The sequence below is a fragment of the Phocoena sinus genome, chromosome 9 (assembly GCF_008692025.1).
Source record: "Phocoena sinus isolate mPhoSin1 chromosome 9, mPhoSin1.pri, whole genome shotgun sequence".
NCBI classification, from domain to species: Eukaryota; Metazoa; Chordata; class Mammalia; order Artiodactyla; family Phocoenidae; genus Phocoena; species Phocoena sinus.
In genome coordinates, this window is record NC_045771.1 from 48,752,622 (window position 1) to 48,772,162 (window position 19,541).

The 19,541-nt window shown below is 45.0% G+C and overlaps 1 protein-coding gene across 5 annotated transcripts in view; it reads left to right on the plus strand.

Moving 5' to 3' along the window:
• The window catches only part of JAZF1 (JAZF zinc finger 1), a 339,739-nt gene that overhangs the window by 298,770 nt on the left and 21,428 nt on the right, over positions 1-19,541 (plus strand). The window lies entirely within an intron of this gene.

The following is a 19,541-nucleotide window of genomic DNA, read 5'->3' on the forward strand; positions in this document are numbered from 1 at the left end:
ATTTCCCTTTTCACATAAACGCGCCGTCTTAAGCTGGAGAATGACTTCATGTCGCAGTACTCTCTGGCTTGCGTATATGCAGGGTCACTAACACACCCTTTCCTGGCCTATGACTTGTTTGCTTGTTTGTTTATATACTGCTTTGTTCTAATCACTGGCCTTTCATCTTCTTCGTTGATTGACTTGTAAAATTTTTATCCTGCTTCCTGAGTGTTGTGGTCCAGTCTTGTAGCTAATTTGCTTCCTTCCCCACTGCATTATACGGATGCTTATTTTTAATCTCTTACTACTCAAAGCGTTGGTTAGAGTAAGGATGGCGACGACGAGATAGTACTTCAATTATTTTTCCTCAACTACACCACTCATAAGAGACCTTCCCAAACAAAACATTTTCTTGACTTGAAGAAAGCAATCGAATCGATGCCGATCTGTAATAATAATAGATTATATCTTCATAGTGCACAAAAACATTCACATCACCATTTATTAACCCCACTTTAAAGACAAAAGAAATCGAGGCTCATCTAAGTGAAAACCGGCCCAAGTTCAGCAGTCCCCAAGTGAGTGACCCTGTTTTCCACAGCACCAGGATGGGGTATCTTCTCATTTCACATAATTTATGGAGCATCTGTTTTGTTATAGTCACCGTTCCAGGTATTGGGAGTACAGAAAAGCAGAAGGCATAGCCCTTATGGATTAGAACTTACATCTCTTAGTAGAAGCAGGTTATACACATGTAGAGCAGACACTTAATGAACATGACATACACACAGGTGGACTAAATTACTAGCATGGATGATTAGCTAGACAAGATAGAGGTACACATAGAGTCATTCTTTCCATACTGTTTTAGTGCAGTTATCATCTATATATTCACATCCACAAAATGTCTTAGAAATTGTAAGGCAATGTGAATTCCAAACCAGTTGGAATAAGGTGAGATCAGTGGGAAAGTGATTTGGGGCACACAATTTTAAAGCATGATCATTATGGTGTGTCAGCTTAGGGAATTCGTAAGCAGACCCAGATATGTTGACAAAAGGTATTCTGTAAACCTGGAGTTTTCTGGGCCATCTTCTAAAACCCTGGGAACATAGAGGTAAAGTGGTGAGAGCTTTTGGCATCAGAGGGATCTGGATTCAAATCTTGCTTCTGCAGCTTGAGAGGTAGATGGCCTTAAACCTTTGTAAGCTCGGCCTCCTCATGTATACATTGGAGACAGTGCCTACCTCCCCATGAGGATTAATGTGATAAAGACAGGGACGGAAACAACTGCTTGTGTTAACACTGTCTCTACTTAAACCTCCGATTTAGAAAGGACATTAGCTCTGAAAGCCCCACTCTGCATCCAAGGCACCCAGTGTGTTAAGGAACCACCGGGTCAGTGGTGGAAATGGCCGACACGTCAGGCTGTCAGGGCTTCTTGAAGTAGCTATACAGCACGTTCAAAACAAAGCAAACATTTTGTGCTCTTAACTGAATCCTGCCCTTTTAGACAGTATTTCACCAGCCCTGGCCAGGACCACTTGTGCATGTTTATTTTTTGTCTGTACTAACCTCAGAGAAGATTGATTCCAGGAATGTGCATTACTGGTGGCATTTGCTAATTATGTGCTTTTGGGCATGGGCATATTTTCCAGGGGAAGGGGTGTCATATCCGAGAACAAAAATGACACTATTTGTTATCAGAAATACAGGAGCATTTAAGATAACCATTCTATGACCGGAGCTGGTAGAAGTAAAAGCGTTAGCAGGTTGATAGATTTTTATAGTTTGTCTTGTTGTTTTAGTAAAGGTAGCAATAATAACGCTTTTAATTGTGGAACTTCAAAGCGTGAAGAAAATGGAATATTGGATGTTTCTAGCAGATACGCACACTTATCAACGAGCTCTCTCCCCTCCCTTGTTGAAGGATGTGCCCACATAGGCCCAACCGCCATCACTGTCTGGGGAGGCACCCCTTTGTCCCACCGTCTCTGTCAGATGCCCCACTGAACATCTCACTGATCAGATATGTCAAGGTCTTAGAGCCATGTAAAGGGCATCTCAAGGTCTTCGGGACCAGTGAGTTTTGAGTACAGTGTCCGGGAAACTCCTTGCCCTCTTTCCTGTGAAGGGCAGAAAACATCCTCAAAGCTGCTCTGAGAGGAGAGGGCATCAGATGTCACTGTTCCTCCACCCAGCCAAGGAGGGAGAGCCCTACAGAGGTCATATAGGTTCTCCAGGGCTTCAGGCTTCAAAACCAAAGTGATGTTGGCTGAGCAGTGCCACTCTAGGTATTTACCCAAGAGGAATGGAAGCATACGTCCACAAAAGACAGGTGCAAGGATATACAGGGCAGCTTTATTTGCAATAGCCCAGACTGTTAACTAGGCCGTCTCCAGGTACACGTATAAACAAATTGTGATCTGTCCATACAATGGAATACTATTTATAGTGATTAAAAAAAACAAAAAAAAAGAACAAAGTACAGTTACACCCAAAAAAAAAAAACCCCACCGTGGATGAGTCTCAAAAACATTATACTGGGGACCTCCCTGGTCGCACAGTGGTTAAGAATCCACCTGCCGGGTTTCCCTGGTGGCGCAGTGGTTGAGAGTCCACCTGCCGATGCAGGGGACACGTGTTCGTGTCCCAGTCTGGGAAAATCCCACATGCCGTGGAGCGGCTGGGCCTGTGAGCCATGGCCGCTGAGCCTGGGCGTCCGGAGCCTGTGCTCCGCAACGGGAGAGGCCACAACAGTGAGAGGCCCGCGTACCGCAAAAAAAAAAAAGAATCCACCTGCCAATGCAGGGGACACAGGTTCAATCCCTGGTCCGGGAAGATCCCACATGTCGTGGAGCAACTAAGCCCGCGTGCCACAATTACTGAGACTGCATTCTAGAGCCCGTGAGCCACAACTGCTGAAGCCCGCGTGCCTAGAGCCCATGCTCCGCAACAAGAGAAGCCACTGCAATGAGAAGCTCGTACACCGCAGCAAGGAGTGGCCTCCGCTCGCTGCATCTAGAGAAAGTCCGCGCGCAGCAACAAAGACCCAACGCAGCCAAAAATAAATAAATTTATTTAAAAACAAAAAACATTACACTGAGTGAAAGGAACCAGACACCAAAGAGTACATGTGAAATTCAAGTAGAGGTAGCTGATCCGTAATGATGGAAATCTGAATAGCAGTGGACTTGGGGAATGTGGGGAAGGGTCGTACCCAAGAGAAGTTTCTGGACTGATGGAGATATAGTCCATATCTTGACTGAAATGTTGGTTACACAAAGGTAGACATTTATCAAACTAACTGAATTAGACACTTAAGATCTGTGCATTGGATTTACCTCAGTTAAAAAAAAAAAAAAAGTTGTTGGCCGAGGCAGAAATGAGGAACCGGAGCCCACAACTTCCACTCACTCCTTGAAAGAGCAAAGAGCATTTCCTCTGCTGTAAACAAGCCATTTAAGAACAAAGGAAGTAAATACACGCAGTAGTTTAAGAAGAAAATCTCTGGAATTTCCTCTCTGTTGAAGAAAGACAGCAGAATCCTTTATTCTCAGCTTTGGAACTCTGCAGAAACGATAGCATGGTCAAATAAAACAATTGCTACACTTATTAAATGAAGAACTAGTTGCCAGACACTGGGTCTCAAGACACAGAATCAGTGTTTCCGATAGAAAATTATAGCATCTGGGTCTTCCAGTATCCAAAATATTTTGCTTTCCATGAGACAGTGAGAATTTTACAGGAAAGAAAATTAAAGCTGCTCAGTTTCAGCCTGCATCAAGCACATCCTCTGAAACTCTAAATAAACCCCGTTTCTATAATGGGCAGCCACTTGATAACAGCTTATCTTCAGATTTAACATTTGCAGTGACAAAAAGGCATCAACAGTTTATCTTCTAATGAAAATATCTTCAGGTCCTACCATTTTGGCAATACCATGCTTAATCATTTACATATAGTTATAAACGTGAATTTCATCTCTTCTCTTAACTGTGTTATTGTTTAATCAAACTCAATAAAAAATATGTCCACTGTTAATTCCCACAAGAAATCTTGACAGTCTTTATGTCATGTTTCACCTGGTGCTAGAAACATAGTTCATGGCATGGTTTTGGCCCTCGATCCTTGTTGCTTTTTCTTTGTCCCAGCAGGGGTCTCTGCACTGGCCAAAAAATATCAAGAAATATCACAAGATAGTTATTTTAAAGGGCACACTGCCTACCCCCCAAAAGAATGAAGTCTCTTTAAGCTAGGGTCCAGAGCTCATTCGTATGCCAGCTCCCATCAGTACACACTTTCACTAATTTTCCTCTGGAAGCAAGTACCAGAACCGAAATATGAGTGCTAAAGAGAGCCACACATTGTAAGCATGGAAAACGGCGCAGATTCCACTGAAAACACAAACAAGCAGACGCTCAGCGCTGCCCTACACCTCTACTGCGAAGGTGATGGGGATTTAACACCTGATGAATTCGTAGCCCAGCCAAATGTGTGTGTTTCCAAAGAACCCCTTTCATTTTCCTTCCTGTCTAAAACTCAGCATATTAAAATCAGAGAAGCCCTTTCATCTCCGTGGGTATCATAGCAGCAAACATTTTAATGTCTTTTCCATGTGGGTCTACTTTTAACAAAAGGATCCCCAGGCGCACACAGCTGCACCGCATTACAGACAGAATCTGCAGAAAAATGAGAATGCTTTAAGCTAATTTGTTCTTGCCAAAAAGACGATCCAGGTACAGAATCTCCCTGCTTCTGTCCCCGGGCTTTGTTCATACTCCTTGGAAAGGCACTAGAAGGGAAGTGGTATCTGACAAGAAGGGAGAAACAGGCTGCTGGAACCTTTCTGGTACCTGGAAAGGAAAGGATGCTGGCCATGCACTCAAGCCCCTTGCCACCAAACTTACATAGTTCCTCCTCGGGAAACGGGATGCTGGTGATAATTTACATTCATCAAAACAGCAACAAGTTGGTTTGATCTTATCAGATCAGAGATGTGTTTCATACTCCACTGGACTGAATTTTTCTTTAATCTAGCCAATTCAGGCTCTCTTTGGTATGGAAACACACATAGAAAATCACCCCCTGAGAATCTAAAGTTGGTTGGGAGACCAGTATATAGGAATTTGAAATCTAGTCATGCCATGATGTGCTGTGTTTTCTACCTAGATACCCGATTATTACTTTTTTTTTTCTAAAGGCAAAAAAGGTAGCCAAGGTGTTCCAGATGCTTACACGTCCAAGAACAAGTCACTCTCAGGGAACCCGCTTTTCCTCTTGTCAAAATAATTTTGAATAAAATAGCTAGACGGTACCCGTCATTGCCTACCAGCTAAGACATCTCTTTGCAGCCTGGGTCTGGGAGGATTTTTAGTTTTCAAATAGATATATTTTTCAAAATTACCATAATTTTCAAGTAACAAGAAAAAATACATGTAAAGCAGATTTCTTTTATAGCAAATAATGAAAATGGTACTTTCCACGTGAGCTATTGCGAGCTCTCTCTATGTTATATAACTGCATCCTAGTCAACGTCCTCGTCACAACTTTGACTTGAAACAGTTTCATAGGGAATTCCCTGGTGTCCAGTGGTTAGAACTCTGCGCTTTCACTGAAGAGGGCCTGGGTTTGATACCTGGTCAGGGAACTAAGATCCCGCAAGCCACAGGGCACGGCCAAAAATTTTTTTTAAATAAATTTTAAAAATGTAAAAAAAAAGAAAGAAAACAGTTGTATAGAATCTTAAGCTCAGGGGTGAAAAGAACCTTGACATGATTTTCTATTGGCTGTCCTCTTCCAGTTCCTGTCTGCCAGGCAGAAACGTATGGTGTGTTGGGAGATTTTTATTGACATATATACACTAATATGTATAAAACAGATAACTAATAAGAACCTACTGTATAAAAAATAAATTCAAAAATTGAAAAGAAAAATGTACGGTGTTACCCAGGCTGAACCCCAAGGCTCTAACAATTACCAGGACCAGTGTCCGGCGTTCAATTTAGGATGATGTTTTTGAAACACAATCATGATCCTGTATCTTGAACAGGCCCCCAAGTGACACCCTTAAATGACCGCTTTCTAATATAAGAACTTTGCATAAAGCTCTAGGCCATTATTGTGTTGACAGTCTCCCTAAAATTCAACCTGGTGAAGTTCATTTTGGCAGAGCGTGTTGTTGCTACCAACAGTGTTTCCCTGCCATTAAAAGGAAACAGTCTTTGAAAAAAATGTTTAATTAGAGCCACTTGGTTTCAGTAATATATGTGTATATAATGTAGAATATGCTATGTTGTACCTAAAGGAAAATTATTTTCATAAGACTAACAAAACTTGACAAATGATTAACTTTTAAAAGCATATAATTAAAATGTTACAGCTCCGTTGTGAGTGAGGTGCCAGAGGGCGCCCGCCTGGAGATGCTTGTGACAGGCTAGGTGGGTTCCTACCACCACCTGTGGACAACACACCTCAGCCTGGAGGGTTTTTTTCCCTGGGAGATGAATAAGACCTTTTTGGAAACTAAAACCATAAAATTAAAGTTATGAAGTAACTATAAGTATAAAAATTGGAATTAAAAATAATTTTTAATCAGTTTCTGGAATAACTATAATAAACATGCATTACAGAAACATACTATTGGTAACTAATACATGGTACTTGGCAAGTAAATAACAAATTGAAAGTTTCGTAGAATCCAGTTAACCCATTTGTAAGTAATCTATAGGGCTGTGTTTCCTAAATGAATAAGTAATAAATATTCCAAAGAAGATTTTTTTCTCTCTCTCTCTTTTTTTTTTTTTTTTTGGCTCATAATAAAGATCTATTTTCTGGCATCATCAAAAGAGGAAGGTTTGCCAAGACCAGAAAGCTTGTCCTTTGCCATGTAGGAGCCCTTTAGCTAAAGCTATAAATGTGGCATACTGAATGAACATTGTCATTTTAGTTCTGTCAAGCAAGAATGGCAAACTGGAAAACGAATTATGCTATATTGGAAAGTAGGTTCATTTTCGTGGTAGCTGTGCCTCTTTAAAAATAGCATCTCACAGCCTCCTAGAATTTCTGTTCACTTTGTCTGTGTTTTCTATTATATAATAGTATATTTTGGAAAGATGACAGGGCTGAAAACTGAATGGATATTTTCTCGGAACATTTTGCCTCTTTTGTCATCTTCCAGAAGACGGCAATCTGTGGCTCCTTCAGAGTGATACCAGGTTCTTGTCTAGAAAGTGCTCTGAGTGGCCTGAATTTATTAACCTAATAAACCATATTGTTACTTGGGTGCCTGGTTAGTAGTTGTTGTTGACTCTTCTCATTGACGGAGCAAGATACTAAACAGAATCAGTTCTGAATGCCGGTTCTTTGCAGGCTGGTAGTAAGTCATCTTCCCTCGCCCAGAGGAGCTCCAGGACTTAAAGTTGGCTTAAGGGACCGGAGCCTGGGGTGACTGAATCTGAGGTCCTGGGTTTGATTCCCATGTGGGCCAGTTCACTTGGCTTCATCCTCGAGCCCTGAACCATGCCCTTGAGGCTGGTTGAATGCAGTCCCTTCAAATCTCTCAGGAAAGAGATGGTGGGGGCCTGGTCAACACAGGTAGGGTGGATCAGGTTCCCAAAGATTTGCCTTACTCTCTGGCTTGGCCCAAGGGGATCAAGGCCAGTGTAAAAATATGGTTATGAGAAAAACCAACTCGGATAAACAACAAGGTCTCACTGTGTAGCACAGGGAACTATATTCAATATCCTGTGATTAAACCATAATGGAAAAGAATATGAAAAAGACTATATATAACTGAGTCACTTTACTGTACAGCAGAAATGAACACGTTATAAATCAACTATACTTCAATATTTAAAAAAACCCACAGTGCATGTCTGTGAAGTAGTCTGAACGGTCTCAATTTATTCAGTGACAGAGCGGCAGTATTGCTGTGACATGTTCATCTCCATGGTCTCTTGTGTTCAGTACAGATGCCCTTAGAATAGTCAAAAGAATAGGAGACTGACAAAGACGAATTGGTAAAAATAAATGTCTTAAGACTGGGGCGGCCTCAAACCATTTTGGTACTTGTTGCTGAGAGAGGGCAGAGATTCTGTGACTTGGATGGAAGGGGGTCCGTTCCATTTCCTGCTCTCTTTAAATTGACGGTCAGAGAGCAGCTCCCTCCCCTCGTCCACCCCGTGGGAGAGGATTTCTGGGGGAGCGGCTTCATTAGCTACGTTGTCATTCCTTAACACCCCTGAATTTCGGAGCATTACTGCCCCAAACTCCTCCTGATGAAAGGAAGCAACAGAGGAAAAACAACATGCCATAAAATAGCATGAGATCTTTACGCTGTGGAACTTTAGAACCAGAAATATGTGTCAAGATCACCTTAGCTATTGTAATTTTTAAGTTATGAACAGCATTTTTTAAAATAAGGAAAGAAAGAAATAGAAAATATGGTGCTTCACACTTAGCAAGGATAAATATTATCTGAGGAAACTTGTAGTTTTGTGCGTGTGTGTGTTATTTTCTGAGTGGTGATATAAAATTTTTTTACCAGATCATGGTCAGAAAATTTGAAAGCCAGTGACCTCGACTCACCCTTTCATACAAGTGTAGTGTCAAGCCCAAGGTCATGTGGCCCAATTCGGTCAAAACAGTATCAAGACCCAACCTGCCTGATTTCCATTCTAGCGCTTATTCCTCTCAGTCACCCTCCAGCCAAGGCAAAATACTGAGTGTGTTCTCATCATGAGTTGTGCTGTAATCGTAGTTCTTCATTCACGAGACCTCATCAAACCGTAGCCATACAATTTCTTCTGGCCTGCAGATCCCGGAATGTTCCCAGGTTCCCCATTGCCAGAAAGAACACAGGGTCCTTCACTAGAGCTTAACCACAAAGAGGAAGAAAAATGTTCATGTTTCGGTGTGCCCCTTTTTTTTTTTTTTTTTGGTAGAGATTTCTCTTTGGTCACTTATCCATCTTAGGCAGTAACTGAGCGCTCAGCACGAAGACCATCATTAGATACATCTGAATAAAGTAAAGGTGGGAAAAGATACAGTCTACACCCTGAGGGACTCCAGGGAAAAGAGAAGAAACTGTGTCACAACAAAGATACCAGTGAGAAAATTGTGTCTGATATTAGTGCAAGATAATATGAGAGCAGACGGGTGCCAGTGGCAAAAAAGGCTCCTGTGTGGGGCAGGTGTGGCCCGGAAGGGCTTCTGGACGTGATCTCCCACGTCCACGTTTTGTGTTTGGATGTGAACCTTGGGGAGTGCAGGCTTCATTTCCTTCACAGAAGGCCACTTTTTCCCTCCCAAAGAGTCAGCTCACCAGAACTCAGAGATTTCAAGACAGGTGTTTTCTCTCGGCTGGGTCCTGGGGTAGGTGAAAATGATTTCTTCCAAATATTGAAGGAACAGATACTGCCACCTCCCTCTACAGTTCCCGTAAAACCTGAGGTGAAAATAGTTGTGAATTCCTCTGGGTTTTAGCACTGTGACACTGATATTTTTGGAAGCATCTTACCCCGTACCTAGTTCAGACCATTGTGTCTTTACATGGTCGCTTCTAAAGATCTAAAGTTGCTGAGAAAGCTGAAATAGTTGATGTAGAAAATACGAAGCAGACAGATGGTCGGTATTTCCCTGTGCTTGGTGAAGGCCCAGCCCTCTCAGTCGGAGCTCTGGGCAGCCTTCATTTTTTGTTCTCCCCTTCTCTACCCTGAGTTGATCTTTCTGACTATTAGCACTCTTGTTCCCCTTTCCTGTCCTTATTTTGACAGGAAGGAAAATAAACGTAGCCAGTGATAAAGCTGGGAGTATGGCTTTCCAACTGCAGCCTCTGCCAGAGCCTCGTGCCCTCCTGGTAGCCTGCGTGCCCTCTGGATGGTAATTAGCTGGATAGGAATTTTCACAGGGGCCTCCCCCTCGGAGCAATTTTGCCAAAGAGTAACCCTCTTGTCTAGACCGCACAAACCCATAAAGTCATCAGTAGCTGGGATTTCCAAGCTACAGAGCAGTAATAGAAAAGCCTGCCTCTAGTCTTAGGGGATTTTTCAGTATAGAGCGCTCATGGTGGAAACCTGCCCTACACACCAGCACGCAGACCTCTCTCCAGGAAGAGGGATGGAAAGTCGCCCGCCGCCTCCATCATCCCTGGGAAGACACCCCTCACCATCTCTGCTGTGTTGGGATTTATACACAGCCTCACCCACGCCTTGCATTTTAAACCCGGGACACTCTCCTGGATTTTATCTGTGCAATTGATTTTTGAGAATGATCCAACTGTGCCTTTTACTTTCTTGTTTGCCAAAGCTAATTATTATTAGTGCGATAAAAGCACTTTGAATACTTGACATTTGAAGAAACTAGACTGGCATAACTTACCCCGAGAAAGACGAAAAGGATTCAGACTTCAAATCCAGTGCTCTTAGCACTTTCGGTACTTAGCAAAGTATTGACAGCTGTTACAATAGCGAGGATGAGACTGGAAAATGGAAACGTACACTTTGGAGGGAAGTGGGCAGAAAGGGCAGGGTGTGTCCTGAGCCCCCTCAAATTCTCTCCTAAGAGTAGGCGTGAAATCAGGTAACTGAACTGTATTGAGTCCAGCGCAGTTGGCATTTCAGAAACAATGTGAAAACAGAGATTACCTAAGGAGGAGAGCAAATCAAGAGGTATGATTTATGGAAAAAAATATTTATGGAAGCAGAGAGCCCCTCTGGTCCCTATCCCAGCTTGGTGAGGGGCATTAGAGTTAGCCTGTGGTGTGCCTGCCTGGAGTAATAAGAATGACAGTGTTAGTCACCTGTGTCAGGACACCTAGAATGTGTTGGGTGCTTTGCTGAGCACGTGATTCATATCCCCACTTTATACACGAATGGAAACCAGAAGTTCAGAGATGTTAACTAACTTGCCCGAGGGCACACAGTAAGTTTGGGTGCCTGGATTTTAACCTAGGTCTGCCTTTCTCCAAAGCCCACTCCTGCTGTCTGTCCTCTCTGACTCCTGAAAATGTGAGGTATGAGTGATTCGTTTGTGTGCCCTTCAGAAGTGCTCAGTTCCTCCTGTGCTCCTAGAATGATTATTTTTCACGTGTCACCTGGAGGTATTGTTCATACACAGAACAAACATTTGAGTGCCCACTACATGCCAAACGTATGCACAGAGATGAAAGACATCACCCCTGTCCTCAGGTAGCCCAGAGACTAGCAGGAGGGAGACAGACGATGAAATCCACACAGGATGCTAGGTTCCCTGGTAGAGACAAGCTTGGTGTGTACACAGCCTTGGGGTGGGGAGTCACAGGAGACTTTTGGGAGGCGATGATATCCAAACGGAGTTTTAGAATGAACACATCTTAGTCAGATGAAGAAAAAGAAGAGGGTGTACGAGGCTGGCTGGTTCAAATGGGTGGGGAGGGAGAAAAATGCCCAGACAACAAAAGTTTGCTCAGTTTTGTAAGTGTAACCTGAAGCCTTTGGAGGGTTTTAAACAGGAGAATGTCAAGGTTGGCTTTACATTTTTAAAAGATTATTCTGACAGATGAATGAATGTTGGGGATGGTGATCTACTATAGCAGTACCAGGAGAGATGGCAGGGATGAGACTAGGCTAGTGGGGGCACATGGATGGACTCGGGATATTCTGGAAGTAGAGCCTGGAGGAGCTGGATGAGTTGCTGGAGGAGGAAATAGAGGAATGACTCCTGGGTTCTTTGCTGCACAGCTGAGTAGATGGTGGTGCCGTTCCTGAGCACGGGGGGCAGGGACGGGAGCAGGTTTTCCAGGGTGGTACACAGTCGAGAATTCTTTTAGAATCAAGACATGATCTTAAATCATCAACCACCTCTGTCATGATGGTTCTGGAAATCCCACAAGCCTGGGCTTTCTTGAGAGATTTATGGCACTTCCCGTGCGCACTGGGGCCAGGAATAACATCGCAGCTCCCTCAGCACTTCTGGTTTTCGTTCCTGAGCGGGTGGCGAGGGAAAGGAAGGGTGTGCTGGGCCAATACCACTTTGAGAGAAAACTGTCCAGACCTAGTTTCCAAAGCCTCAGAAAAAAACCTCCCATTCTGCTAAGGGTATAATAGTTTTCTGCCCTCTCCGCCTCTCTCCCTGGGGTTTCTCCAGCCTCGTCTCCTCTCCTGAACTGATTCCATGGTGTGGGAGCAGGGCCAGAACTGGCTCGAGCCCACGGACGCACTCCAAGATGGGACTAACCTCCTCAGGCAGTGGCGGCCTTAGACCTTTAGCAGGCAAAGTGATGCTGAACTTTAGATAAGCTCATTTACACTGTGTTTTAAGATTCTTCCGAAACAATGTTAATGCATTCCCTCTCGCCCCGACCAAGAAAAGGGACTGAGATGACCATTCCAGTTAGATCCCATGCCTGGCAAATCTGTTTGACCAAATTACACATTATGTTGATGGAAGCAAGTATGATTGATTTTTAGTCCATGTGATACTTACCCCAGAGCATCTGCATATACCTTAGCAGCGTATCAGACAAGAATCAAAAAATGTTATACCAACTCTCTAGAAAATAGACGACCAGGGAGCTGGGTCTAATGACTGTGCTGGAAGACCCAGTGCTGAGGTCTGCAGGGGATGGAGAGGTGAGTAAAAAAGAATCACTGTCGTCAAGGAGATGAGAATCTAGTTGCAAGGGAAGACAAGTGTGCAAATAAAGCTCCCATCAGGCCCTGAACCTGAGAGCCTTAAATTATTAAGTTTGTAATGGTCAAAGGAAGGAGAAGTCACTTTTACTGGGCAACAGTTCAATTAGTATTTCATTACCTGGGGAAAGTAGCATTGGAGAGAGGCTTTTAAGGATGGGTGTAGGGGACTTCCCTGGTGGTCCAGTGGTTAAGAATCCGCCTTCCAAAGCGGGGGATGCGGGTTCGATCCCTGGTCGGGGAACTAAGATCCCACATGCCACAGGGCAACGAAGCCCACGCATGTTAACTACTGAGCCTCTGTGCTCTGTGTTAACCACTGAGCCCGTGTACTCTAGAGCCTGTGCTCTCTAGAGCCCGCGCACCGCAACTAGGACTCGACACAGCCAAATAAATAAATATTAAATAAAAAAAAAAGGATGAGTGCAGGTAAGGATGAGAGGGTAGGGATTGTGTATTCCAAGCCCCTAAAACCTAGCCAGGTAGCACAGAGGTGGTTTGGGGACCAGTGATGGTTTACACACCGATTTGATTGGTATATTGGATTCACAGAGCGTACACCTGGGTATAAGAACCTTAAATGCTAGGTTAAGGAATTTTGTGTTTAATAGACTTGGCAGTGGGGAACCATTTTTCATAAGAGAGGTAACTAATGAGATCAAATAAGAGTGATATTATGGATTGAGGCTCTTTGGGGGAATGTTAATTAGGCAACAGAAGGAAGATGACTTGGAAGGGAAAGACACTGGGGGCTGGTCAGTCAGGGAGGAGGTTATTTCCGTAGTCAGGGTGAAGGTATGGAAATAGATTTGGTTTTCTTGAAGTTTCTGCATGTTGCATGGGAAATGACTTAATGTGGAAGGCTTTTCAGCGCTGTTTTGCGTTACCCACGAATCCCTCCCAGTTGATAGAAACCTGCCCACTTGCTCAACAGAAGTAAACCTCGCAGACGTTGGAATGTTTATGCTCGGCCCAAAATGGCTCTGGTTTTTTACACAGCTGTAAAGTGTATTTAACTCCCAAATAGAAAACACTTCTTGACTACTGTTTCATAGCTCCATAAAACGGGGCTCAATTGTGTAGGTGCTCTGTGTTGTCATCCCCTATCTTTCTACGCAAATCTGTTTCCTCATATTGTTACTCCAACGGAAAAAAAATTCAACCCAGCGTAAACTACCCTTTTTACAAGCAGCCATAAGAAGAAAGCCCCAAAGACAATGAGGACCCTCCACATTTATATTTTTAACCCAAGACTACAGTTCTAACTAGCAGGGACACAAAATCGCTTTAATTATGAATGTTTTCCATTGTGGTTCTGAGTGTGAGTCAGTAACAGATGTCCATTTTCCCCCAGCTCAACTGTTTTTAATCCTTTCTTGGACATGAAGAGAGAAATCTTTAAACGTGAGCCAAAGTTCAATTAACATCCCTGGCTGTGGGTGGAAAATGCCCTACTTTGTTTTTTTCTCAGCCATATACCTGCTTTTGACTGCCTGTGCCACAGAGGACCAGGGGAAAGAGTCCAGCTGGCAGGGGTTTTATTACTGCAAAGTTAATTTGCAGATTAAGCCTTGGACGGGCGGGGTCTGTTCCACCTTTTATATATTTATTTATTTGCTCTCTTTCAGGTATAAATAAAATTGCACTATAAAACACTGCATCTTAATTGCAGGAAACCCAGTGCATTTTTTTTATTGTTGTAGTTCTGCAAAACGGTTAAGAGCTTGTGCTTTCTTCCTTTACATGGAGCTGTAGAAATCTCGCGTAAGAATATATTTACAGCCAAGGCCGTGTGACTCGGTTTGTCGTGTTTTTCTTGTGCTCTGTGGAACAGACGGCTGTTCATTATTGAAAGGCCTTTTTCTCCCGCGAACAGACTTTGTGGGGAGGGGAGCATTTATGTGAGAATGCAGAATGACTTCCAGAGACTACGGGCTGGAAAGCCTCAGTAGCACCCAGTGCAGGGACATGACAGCAATTCGCTTTCGGGCCCTAGGTGTGTTTTGGCTGCGTTTTCTGAAATACGTCCCGCTGAACAGAGCACATGCCTGACGAGTTCCTGTTTGATCGTTGGAGGCAGAACCGCAGCTTCACACGCTTCTCTTTCTGGAGCCCACCCCCAAAAGATTGGCACCATCATATCATTTACGTTTGGCTTGGCTTTCTGAACTTTCACCTTTTATTCTATTTTATTTATTGCGGGGACGGGAGCCGCCACAAGGTTTGCAGGACCGGGGATCGAACCCGGGCCCCCAGCGGTGGAAGCGGGGAGTCCTAACCACTGGACTTCTGGGGAATTCCCCACTTTCACCTTTAGAAAAAGATAGCCATGCGTTTCTCTTGGATGCCAAAACTTAAAAATTATGCCTCTGAGGTCGTCTGAAAGGGCCATTTATAAATACAGGCTGTGCAGGTTGCTTGGACTCGGATGACGTTGCCCATTCCAGAGGTTTCCTTGTGTCTCCTCAAAGGTTCGCTAAATATCAGTTCATTAATCCTCATTTAGGCCACTGGAAAATGCTTCCTTTATAGTCTGCGACACATGGTTTATCCCATTAGGAAATCTGTAGATGACATATGGCTTACGGGACTTGCAAAGGGTGGTTGGTTTGCCTTTGGATAAAAAGTAACATTCTCCTTACAGGGCAAAACCAATGAGAACGAAGAAGTAGTTAGTAGACCTGAGCTGAAAAATAGGAGGTTGACTAAGGGTTGTAATAATCGCATTTACAAACATCACCCCCTTGGCACACGGGACTGACTGCCTCTCCAAGGTCCACCTTTATGCCTGTGCGCCGGGATGGATTTGAAAAATGGACCATCTAGATTTAGTGCTGGCCACAAATCAAACTCCAGACCATAATGGAGGGAGGAAGATGGGGCAGTAAAGTTGTCCAGAAAATTCTCACCTTCATCTTCCCTTCAGGACCAAACTTCTGCCTTGACATTAGAGTGACGGTTGGAGAGAAGTGTTTTGACCTCCTACTCCTTAAATACTCGTGAAGCTGCATCTGTGTATACAGATCGTGGCTGGGGGCTACGTGGACTCAGTCAAAACTACCCAGGAAGCATCGCTAGCTACCTGTAGTTTCCAGAAAAAGATAGCCATGGGTTTCCAGAACTTACTCTTTCAGCCTCACATTCTGAAAAGTAAACAGGCAACTGGTGTGGGTAAACACAACCTTGGAGGACTGTGGGTGTCCACTGGGCGAACAAGTTTTAGACAGTGTAATGCGCCGTCTCTGTGAAATGAGGGAGGTCTCTGTCCTCTGGCTTGCAAATGCTGGGTTTCCCATTTATTTGACCCGGGGAAGCCACTGACAGGACATCAGCTTGGGGAGGAGGTGTCCATGACCTGGGTATCAGACATCTGCCCCTGCCTGTACCTTTGCTGAGTATGTGACCAGGGACAGGTCACCTTCCCAGGCCTCAGTGTTGTCCCCTGTAACAGGGGAGTTTGGCACAAAAGACCCGAGGTCCTTTCCAGCCTTGAAACGTTATCACTTTATGACCCAGTAGTGACAACTTATAAAGGTCAAGCTTGGGTGTTTTAAAAAATAGTCGGGGGGCTTCCCTGGTGGCGCAGTGGTTGAGAGTCCGCCTGCCGATGCAGGGGACATGGGTTCGTGCCCCGGTCCAGGAAGATCCCACATGCCGCAGAGCGGCTGGGCCCGTGAGCCATGGCCGCTGAGCCTGCGCGTCCGGAGCCTGTGCTCCGCAACGGGAGAGGCCACAACAGTGAGAGGCCCGCGTACCGCAAAAAAAAAAAAAAAAAAAAAAAAATCAGTCGGGAGGTAAGTACAGACAGTGCGCTCAGGACTTGTTAGGTGTACGAGAGAAGCACAAAACTGAGTCCCGGCTCTCTTGGAACTTAAAACAGACCTGGAAGACATACATGAAAGGGGCAGGTAGAAACCAGAGCAAAGGTAGAAGGGCAGCAGCTGAGGGAGGTGTGAAGTCAGAGCAGAAGAGCTAACAGGGGGGCCTTTTAAATGAGGCTGGAGAGCTGGGACCAGCTCATGGAAGGCCTAGGAGTATGAGATGCAGAAATTCAAAATAAATTCTTCCTTCACTTTGCATAGAGTGTCAGATCTTGGTATAGAAATACCATTTCCTAACTATAAACATGAAGGAAATGGCAAAAGGACAGTGAGATGGTATCTTATGTCACTGGGTTTCTATTTTTTGTTCTTTATGGATGAGGCCTTCTTCCTCCCACATGTTGGAAATGCTGGGTGGGGTGTCTTCCTGGCCTGCCCTGTCCCGGATCATTCTGGAAAACAGGCCAGAAGCAGCCCCTCAGCACCCATCCCCTTCATGGAACTACCACACAAGGAGGCGGCCCACATAGAAGCCCCTGCTGAAGTTTGATAATCTGTCTTGGAAACACGGGGGAGGAAGGGGGGAGGGGAAGAAGGAGGTCGATGCCACCATGTTTGCGTCTCCGGGTTGGTGCCTTCAAGACACAGCTGTCTAACGTCTCAGAAATCTCTGGTCCGTCCTCATCCATTATAATAAAAATTCCCATCCAGACTGGCCACAGGCAGTGCAGGCAGAACAGAATTCACGCACCTGATGATTTTGGCGTCCGATCTATAAATAGATCATCCATCACATTTCCATGTGAGCGTTTGGGCTGAGTGGGTGGGTCTTTTGTTATTTATGTTGCAGCCTGTCTGGGGACCAAGAGGTGTGGTTTATTAGGCCAGGACTGTTCCTGTTTTCAGCCTTCAATAGATATCTAATGATAAACCCTTAGTCTTGTTACTAAGCCGTGGGAAAACATCTTGTTTATCGCCGTGTGGCATTTATATGGCATCGTTCTGTTAGGCATGACATACTTACCGTAAACACAGTGGGAGGAAGCAGCCTGCACATGTAGGATTTCCATCTAACAATGCCTGTGTCCAGGGAACCCTGAAGTGGCCTGAAGAGGGGCAAGGATGGAGGAGAGGAAGGAGCCCACCACCTCTATTTTGGACAAGGAGGGAAGAAGACATGCTATCATGTGAGCAGGTCTGTGATGAGCTTGTTCTCTGCTGGGTGCCGTAAAAAGCCTTTTCCGTGTTCTGGCTCAGTTTGCACCACGGCTGTCAGGTAGATCCTGTTGCAGGTCTCATTGTTCAGGTGGGGTAACCGGGACTTGAAGGAGATGGGTATGTTCCCTAGGATCTCACAAACAGGATTTGAATTGTGGCATCTGAGTCCAGGAACCATGCTCCTATCACTAGGCAGCCTCTCGTGGCCAGAGCTGATGGCGTATGAAAGTCCCAGCAACAGGGAAAGCTCAAAGCCACTTCTGAAGTCAACTCTGACCAACTGAAAGGAAGCCAGTCTTCCGAGGACGCCTTTGTCACAGAACCTCTGCCAGGATGGGCTAGGGCAGGGTAACTGAGGGAGCCGGATGCCAGGCCACAGCAAGCCACCCCACATTCTTGTCCAAGGTGAGAAAATCCAGGGAGGCTGACCAAGAACAGCACGTGGGGCAGGTAAATCTGGAGGCAGTGGCCAGGTGGCCAAAACACAGGCCAGAGCAAGCCAGGAGGGAGAGGCATGAGAACGGGAACCGGCCCCACATGGGACATCATAGCCGAGCCTGAGGACCAAAGGGGCAGGAACCAGCCATGGCCATGAGAAATTGGGCAACTTTGTGGACCTCTGCTGCTCCTGGGGTTCTGACACTGACCCTGGATTTAAAATAAGCCACCGAGCAACATCCGTCATCCTGGTTGGCTCTTGAATTTGTGAAATCATGTGTGTCTGCTCAGCCAATGAAAATACTAACAGCAGAGACTGCTTCGTGGCAGGTACTGGCTTAAGCACTTACACAGATATTGACTCACTGAATTCTCTGCTGTGGGTTCTTTGGCAAAGAGAAAGTTGAGTTGCCCGAGGTTACTGAGCGATTCAGTGAAGGAGGCGGCATTGGAATCCAGGCTGTCGGGGCCCCAAAGCGTGCGCTCGTGGCCACGTGAGATATTGCCAAAGAAATAGAAATACAGGCGAAAGCATTGTCAGGGTCACTGGGTGGTCACACTAAGACCTTGGGCTTCAAGGCCTGTCGCAACACCAGGGCCCGGGAGAAGCTTGGTAACAATCAGGTAGGGAATGAAAAGGACCATGAGCAGGAAAAGCCACGTCCTCCCCGTCTCACTCGAGCCATTACCCTCGTGCCTGGGTGCAAAAAGTCAGACTCATTTTTATATCGTGCTTGAGACAATCTCTGTGACCAGGAAATTCTTGGCCCCGCAGTTTCTCCCAATTGCTTTGGTCGAGGTTCGTCACTCACGTAACATTTCACCAGATTTAAACGCGGCCCTGATCATTATGAAGGCCGCCTGCTATGTGCAACATGTAAAAATGCCATTCCCAGGGCTTTCAGGAAGCTGCCCTGTTAAGAAGCCAAATAGCCTTCTTACAAATCAGAAGTACTCTCATAAAACTCGTTTTTCATGTGGCCCTGGCTAAAGTTCCCACATGGGATGAAGTGTGAAACAAAGCTTTTATGGGAGATCGTCGAGATTTCTGTGACCTGACAGGGACCCTCATGACATTATTCCACAGAGAAGAGACGTATTTTCTGTGGGTGGCACATTTTCAGGTCCTCAGCTGGGTGTGGAAAGAGACGATGACTCTGTTGCCCTAGAAACCGGTTTTTGCTGGCGGACCCTAGTTACTTCTTACCTTGATTATTGCATCATTTTTCTGGATATCCATCCTCCTCCTCTCCCCAGCCCTCCCCTTTGAGCTTCCTCTTGGCATAAAAATGTCCATCCTGTCTGTCCATATAGCACATTAAATTTATAGTTAGAAAGGAAAACACCATTCCAATACCCAGCCCTGGCAAGCGCCTCTGTATCGCAGAGAAGGCTGCGCTTGTTTCAAGAG